This window comes from Battus philenor, unplaced genomic scaffold (genome assembly GCF_028537555.1).
Source record: "Battus philenor isolate CCGP_79_NKW_IND1 unplaced genomic scaffold, ilBatPhil1.0.hap1 SCAF_25, whole genome shotgun sequence".
In the NCBI taxonomy this organism is placed as follows: domain Eukaryota; kingdom Metazoa; phylum Arthropoda; class Insecta; order Lepidoptera; family Papilionidae; genus Battus; species Battus philenor.
In genome coordinates this window covers 9149911-9158342 of record NW_027181688.1, presented here as the reverse complement: position 1 = coordinate 9158342, position 8432 = coordinate 9149911, and the positions used below count along the sequence as shown (strand labels likewise).

At 32.9% G+C, this 8432-nt stretch overlaps 1 long non-coding RNA gene across 1 annotated transcript; it reads right to left on the bottom strand.

The window, feature by feature from the left end:
- Positions 1-3525: 3525 nt before the first annotated feature.
- On the bottom strand, positions 3526-6593 carry LOC137924829 (uncharacterized). The gene is made up of 4 exons (XR_011107611.1): positions 6566-6593; positions 5093-5104; positions 4440-4481; positions 3526-3582 (listed from the first exon to the last, which is right to left on the bottom strand). It is a non-coding gene; the product is annotated as an uncharacterized lncRNA (long non-coding RNA).
- Between the last annotated feature and the right edge of the window lie 1839 nt (positions 6594-8432).

Below are 8432 nucleotides of genomic sequence, written 5' to 3'. Positions count from 1 at the left end.
TTTAATCTCTATTAATTTACTAAGTGATGAAGTAGGAGAAGAGAATAATTACAGGTTTCCCCTAAATAAAAATGAAATAATTATGAGAATTAAAAAAATACAAATACAAGTTTAATTTCTTTAAGAGGAAAGATTGCTTGTACCATCTGTCTCACACTACCTATGTGATGTGTTGTAATTTTTTTCAAATAGACCGGACTGTTTGTATTTCGTGAGACAGAGATAATGATCTACGAAGCCGAAACTATCCGATTATCTCTTTCTTAAAGTCAATGTTCAGTATTTATCGCCAGGTACTGTACAGACTTGGCGCGAGTGATGTTGTCACTTTAGAGCGTAATAAAGTGTAATCCTAATAGCGACCCTTGTGGCACACCGGTTTATACAGCGTGTAGGAAAAATTGTAGTATTCTTGCGACATAGCTAATAAAATTACTGAACTACGAGTAGGATATTGAGGTTAATGCTCGTACAAAGTTTTTAAATTTAAAATCCGGGAGGACCTCGCATCCTTGTCAGCTGGTGACAACGTTTAAGCAGCTTACTTCAAATTGTCATAGTACATCTTTTAATATTAGTTTAGGTTATTGCGCATTTAAAATTAAGGAATATTATAATTATATGTGAATAAATAAAAAAAAATGATCTTAAATAAGTAATGAAGTAGGTCAAAGGTAACTTACAGGTGGTCTCTGAATAAAATTGAAATAATAATTTAAAGATTTCACATCAAATTACATAAACAATAAAATTATAAAGGTTAAAATATTCAGAAGGGCTTCAAAAGTACGTCAACATTCGAGCGGAGCCTAGGTCTACTCTGGGAGGCGCGAACTGAAATGTTAAATTTGTATCCAGTGACGCTGCAAGTTGAGGTCTAACTAGAAAACCTTTACACCTCCTCACTCTAAAGAACCTCCAGCTAATTAGTGTAACTACTCGGCGGCTTCCTAAGTGAAATAAATAACGTAACAAACCCGAGTTTATACTCCAAAGGAGCATACGAACTGATGGCAGTTCGGATAAAAAAAGAATCGATATAAATATCATGTCCCATATGAATGTTCGCACGTTGAAAAGTTTCAAATAAAATTTATTACGGCGATGTTTTCATTTCTAATATTAAATATTATTTACGTAGAGAGAAATTCTTATATAATGAGGTGAATACAATCGTTAAAAGAGCAGAAGTCGCTGGTTGTTTCTGATAAGCGCTGGTAGATCGGCGCTTGCTGCCAGCTTTCTTTGTGAATGCGGCGTAATGTAAATTTAATTTTAAGCTGACGATTAAGCACAACAGTTAAGTTAATTTTGCTACGAATGTTTTTTTTTAATTGATAAGAGTTCGGGAATTGTTGTTGTAAGTTCTCTTTTTAAGGTAGCCCCATAAAAATACGTGGGAGTTAAGCAATATGCGCTCGGTGATCGCGTGACATCCTTAAAGCGAATGCTTAATCTTTTGGGGAAAACTTATCGAAGTACATCGAAGGTCTGGTCGTGTGCACCATCCTGTTTGAACCACGATCCGTAATCATGCGTTGATTATTCTCACTATTGGCATTCGTTGAAGCCTTACGTCGAATAAAAATGGATAGTAATAAGTCTATAGAACCATATTCTTATTCGTAGCTGATTTGGTCGGGTCGAGTACTTTATGTATAATAACAGCGTATTTTATGATAAATTAAAATATGACATTAACGTACTCTGTGTAGCTTTTTACGCTCCACTTCTTCGGATTTTGCCTGTAAATATAATTAAAAGATATAATGTAAGCAATTAAGATCATTTGTTGTGGTACCTATTATTTAAACCTTTAAAAATACGTAATGAAAAAAACAGTATTTCTTTAGTATTTTTCTATATAATCTATAGATATTATTTATTTTAACATGTACATTCTATATGTATTTCATAATTTAAAAAAAAATCTTAATAATTACAGACGACGGTAGATAGTTCTGGAAGGTCCAGGAAGACAGAAACACAATTCTAGTGATATATACATATATATTTACTTATTTATTGTAGCACGTATTACACACATACAAAATTGTTTCAAAGAGAACGTAATGTTTGTAAATCAGTACTAGTATATGAGGCTTACTGGGTAGAATCATCTATTAAGTTTTTAGGGAAAATATGATAAAACAGTTCTATGTGTTTACCAATATCTTTATTGAAGTAGGCACTTTTGAGTCGTCGATAGTTTAACGTTATAAGTAATAAGCTCTACTCGGAAAGCTGATCTGCTGAAGAAGAGCCGTCTAAAAACTCAACAGTTGCTCATTTCAATGAAGTTTACTTATGAGTCAGTAAATCTAGCTCGTCTGAAATGATGATATAGATGATAAAGTAGTTAAGCTTTGTACTTACAGGTGGCTGGGGAAATAAGTATAAAATTATTAATTAAAAATTCTAGGAAGTTGATTAATACGTGAATTTGTGGACGATGTCATGCATTATTTGTACACGAAATTTATATGACATTTGCTGTTGAAAATCTGATTAAATTGCTAAAATTATTGTATTTATTTATCCCTTCACATGAAATATAGCTGCTTTATTATTATTAAGTTTCACTGCTGGACGTCCTGCGCTGCACTTGACAATTTGGTCAAACAAAGCAGTATACATTGCGAGCAATTTGTAGAGACGTACTGTGTTTTCAGTTCTTTCTGCATTGTTTAATTGCACCTTTAGGGTTGTTGAACATACTATACCTACATCGGATCGCATCGATTACATTAGCTAATAACCCAGAATAACCCACTGCATTATGTTTTGTCTATAAATATATGCAGCGAACGTATATAATAACCGGACTAGCCCTTGGGAGTGAAAAACCAATATGCCAGTGGGCAACCACATAGCACGCAAAATAGAACAGATAGCACTGGAAACAGTTCTAGAATGGAGACTACGGGCTGGCAAACGCAACGTAGTATGGTCCAACCACAAGGTGAGCAGATGGCTTTGTTAAATTCAAATAACACTGCAAGTCGCTTACAAAAGGTTGTATTGTTAATACATAGGTTAGGTATAAGTTTAGTAGTAAACGTCCTATGGTTGGGATGATAATGATGCGTTGCATTTATTTATTTATATTTTTATTTACACTTTTTTGCACACTATAGACAATAACTAAAAAAAAAAACAATTTATGTAGAGGTACAACAAGCGGACTTTTCTCTCAAGGCGATCTCTACCAAACTACCTTTGGATAGAGATAAGAGAGACATGAAGACATATATTTCATGTTTAGTTTTGTTTTTCGCTTGGAGGCAGAACGGATAAAGGTCCAATGATAAAATTTACTTTATGCATTCCATTACTATACCTTCTTCCTCCTTTCTAGAGTTTAAAAATTTACAATTTTTTAATAAATATCCTCTCATCCTACCCTTCGGATCTTAATAATATTTTTACAAGATCACCAAGTTATTAATTCTTACGGTTCCAGAGATAACCTGGTGAGTACTATGTACATCTGAATAAATTTATATAAATTGTTTGTTTACTCACAATATTGCTTATGCATATTTCTTGCTCTTCATTCGATATGCATATGTCAAGCGGCGACTGCATTTAAAAACACATTATATGTTGAGGAAGTTTTTAGTTTATATAAATCGAACCAATAATTAACCTTTAACTAGAGTTATGATTAAGAATAATAGTTTCCTGACAAGAAATAATAATTAATCATAATTAGTAAGAAAAGGACTAATATATAGGTACTTCCGCTATGTAGTACTACATAGCGGAAGTAGCTATATATTGATCCTTTTCTTACTTAGGATGGACTTCCGCAAAGTAACGCCTGAATCCATTAGATATTTAATCATTATTGTCTATGATGTGATGTGACAGTGGGCGGGGTACATCGCTTGGGCAACCGGTGGGACGCCCACCGTTGGGGTCCAAAGGTTCTCGAGTGACGACCACGATGCGGTAGATGTGTCGTCCCTCTCTTTAATAGGGGAGAAAATTCAAAAATAAAAATCAAGGTAGCGGTTGCCCGCACCGCAAGTGGAAGTCTATCGACTGACATTAATAAATAAATGTCTATGAAATTTATAACAAATTATTAAATATCTATATATTTAACAATAATTTTTTTATGATTATAGTATATTTATTCCTATACTCGTAATTAGATTTAACACATTAGACATTTATTTAAAACACGATACAAAGTATAGATGTACTTTGTTAGTCGAGTAGTAACATGTATTGATGACATGTATCCGTCACCAATTGTAAAGAAAGTTAAACGTGCAATTACACGTGGCTATTTTTTCAAAAGTGCCATTAATAATTTATTTTACTATACTATATGTTAATTTGGTAAATCATTGTCTTTCTAGACAGCCTAAAACAAATTAAACGTACTGTCTTCTGTAATTTTCTGTGTTAAAATTATGTTTACATATTACCTTTAACGCTTGAACTGCATCCGGATCTTCCTCTTCGAGTAACTGACGAAAAACAATTGAGTGTTTGGTTATAACAGTAAAAGCATAACTAAATCTAACTAATGTATGGTACACCTTTTCCTTAAATCAATAGTTTCATAAATAAAAATTTACGTAATGATAATACATATTAAAATTAACAATTGTTAATTAGGTGTCCCTGTAGTCTTTTTACTGACAGAAGTTACAAACCTGTCGAATTTCATAGAAAAAATAAATTAATGTAACTTTATACAGGTTGATTGGAAATAAGTGTAATAAGATCTACAAAAAATTTTACTGTCAAATTATTTAAAAAACGAACGTAATTGTTGAAGTTAGACAAAATGTGCGCGAAGATTTAAAAATAAATAAGCATAAAAACCTTGCAGTGTTTAATTAACCCAGTGTCCTAAATTCATTGGTTTTTGTTATGTTTTAGACCATCGTCTTTCAATATCAAATCATATAAGTTATTTTAAAAGATACAGCTAAATTAAACATCGTATTGGAAATATGTCTTTAGTAGATAAGCGTAAAAGCCAATGAATTAGTCGTAAATTAATTAATTTTCATTTAAATATTCTTTTCGATAAATACAATAGCAAATGTAATCATTAAATAATCCTACTTACCTCATAGCTTGACTGTAAAAAAAGAATTAAATCGTTAACATTTTGGTTTGTTTTTGTTTTATGGTTTATATAATATCGGTACCATAAATTGGACCTCGGAGACCATGAACCGGTAAGCACAGCAGTGTAGAACATCAAACCAAAACGTGGACAAATAAACTAGCTAAGGTCATGGGAAGATGCAGGAAGAAGGCCGCTTCCAACCGGCCCTTTTTAAATATAGAGGAAGCGTATATTTAGCAGCAGACGTTTTACGGCTGAAAAGATGATGAAATGAGACCTTCACAGTTGTGATGATAGCAAAATTTTAAGATAATGTTCGACCATTTCAAGCATCCTCGTTTCTAAAAACTATAGGACTATTAATAGAAGTCGCTCTTTGAAAAGTTCAAAGCTAAGTTTATTTCAGTGGACTTATAAGCTACGTCTCAGGTAAACAAACGACCTGAGTTGAGGATGCCAGGCTAGCTGAGCCAGGTTAACCACTTTTGCTGCTTTACCAACTTAAACTTGAAATTATATTATATTGATACCATTTATCAATAATAAAATAATATATTCATTTAACATATATCATGAATGTTTTCAGCACAAATGTGTGTTTTGAAATGAAATTGTAAGCAATGTAAATATTCCATAATTCACAATAAGTATGTCACGTCCGATAATTATAGGAAATAGTAGTCCTAAACCTTCTAAACTTTTAAAATGTTGTAGACGCTGCATTAAAGCTATTTGTGTAAGTTAAAATAAATAAAAGATTTCAAATGATGATTTTTTCTATTCGTGTATCTTGTAAGTGTATATTTCTTGCAATGTTAGCCAGGTATCGTACCAAGGCAAGGTTTGGGCCACCAGGGTGCTCTTGGCTCACAGCCCAACCTGATTTCTCCCCGAGGGGGCCTTGAGCTCTATGGAGCTGGCAGCAGGATGGCTCCCAAGCGGTCTTAAAATCTCGGCAGTCGTACAATCCAGGGTAATAATAGTAAGTAGTGACCCGAGCAGAGGCTCTTCCGGGAGTCCTAGAGCTTCGCCGATTTCAAAGAAGTGTTAGGCTAGGCGCTTACTTCGTCCTGCCACCTCGAACCTACGGAATCTTCAATGCCATTTGGATAGCAGTGAGAGTTCTGTCTAAGAAAAATGGTACAATGTTCTGTACCGAATTCGGGTGAATTATTTCGTAATCTGTGATATGTATTTCAAAAACCGGTTAATGTTGGATGTAGTAATAATATCCTACATTTAGTTCTTTTAAAATTAAGTCATTGTATTATGCACTAGGTACGTTTCCATGTGACGTTGATTTATGGGACACTCTATACATGTACCCTGGTTAGTCTAGTTTTATGATTAGTTACTACTATTCTATTAATGTTCAAATAATTCACGCAAACTGCGTTATCTTCAAATATTTAATTGGGTGTAACAGATATCAAGTGTAATCTGAAAAGTGATAGAATTATAATTTCTCACCCGAACAGATGCGGCTAAGCCGACTACGCAGAGGACCAGAGCTAACCGCATTTTCGTTGAGAATGTCAAAACATCTCAAACTATAATCAAGCGACGAATCATTAAAATTATCACACCTTCTTAATTATAATTTTAACAATTCTTTACCACGCTACTAATTCAAATACGCCTTAAACAGCACTCGTTAATAAGGTTCATAATCCTTTAAACGAATTACTTTAACATTGGTCAATTTCAATGTTTGTATAAAATGATGCTACGCAAAATTAGCTTCTATTGCATTAATGATATGTGGTTGTTATCAATAACCTATTATTTCTTTACGTGTTAATTTAACGGATTATTATGTGAAAATTCCGTTAATTGTACACATCGCATTTATCTAGTAATTAAATGCTTAATTTGTTTGTTTGTTTTTACTTAACTGTAATAAGTCACGGCTTGCTTAGCGCACGAGTTCTTCCTTTTTTTATGGTCGCCTTTATTGTGGACCTCTTGTTCACTCTCCTCTGGTGAGGGACAGAGACAATACATTTCGGGGTTAATTATTTCGTCAGATAAATTTTTATTTACATACTTGTCTTCTTCCATTCTTCGTGTGATCATTCGTTCTTTTCTTATCGTTCGTCCTTCACAAGTCTTTAATTCCTTTATCTTTATTGTTTCTATCATTCATTGTCTTTCCAAGCTACTACAGTTTTATTTGGTTCAACTTATTATTGTCGTATCACAATTTATTTATTTACTTCATTTAATTATTGTATTTTATTTGTTTATTTGGTTTTATTTTATTGTTATTTAATTGGTTCAAGATTTTTTGTTTTGTATTTGACGTTTTCTGGCCATAGCATTATTTTTTTCTCCGGATTGAGAAGCAGCCAAGATCTGATGACGCTTAGAGTGGCGAAATGACCAAAGATGGTATTATAGTTGTAGAGAACCCCAGGGTATAGTGAATTAAATTAATCCTAAGTGTATAGCAATACAAAGCTTTAGGAGTAAACTAATCTTTTATCCTAAATAAAATGAAATTCTGTTGTGTGATTGAAACCGCATCATTGTTCCATATGGAATACAGTAAACTTAACGTTTCCAGAGGGTGAGCAGCAGCATCGTCTGCGTACCATAATACTACATTCTGTTGTCGCCAATCCGGCTGCCAAACGAGATGAGATAGAGATAGATATCTTTGGAGCCTATGCCTTGCAGTGGGGCCTGTGGGCTAAAATGAACTAAAATAAAAACCAGTTGATTACTTTCATTTTCAAAAATAAAATAAATCATTAATGGTATACGGTATACGTATGTATAATAAAATTCCACAAACAATTTCAGATCGGCCACTACAGAAATTTAAAATTGATAATAAAAATATACCCTATGTTTTCCCTATTACTACGCAACCTTACGATGTGGAGCAGCTAATGCATGGAACTGAGGCCACGCGTAATGTGTACAAAAGTGCTTTCTGGCACCACTGAATACACCTACACAAAAGTGTGAATGGCAAATAACAACTACTATTTATGTTATTTATTTAATTAAGAATGTAGCATTATTTCGTATTTAGTTTTAACTACGCCTAGACCTATTTTTAATTTAATTATAAGTATAATTTCTGAAAATAATAATATGGATCACAATTATACCACAAATATGGGAAGCTTTCTGAAATAAAAACAATTTATTTATTATTCATTAGTTTATTATTGACAGAAGTATTTAGATCAGTATAGTATTGTATCCAAAAATACTATTCTAATTGATATCAATGTGTGAAAATAAATTATGTTAATGCTCACTCAGGAAGCCAATTGTTGCCATGGATTATAAAACTATCTTTGTATAAGTGCAATTGTTGAGTTTC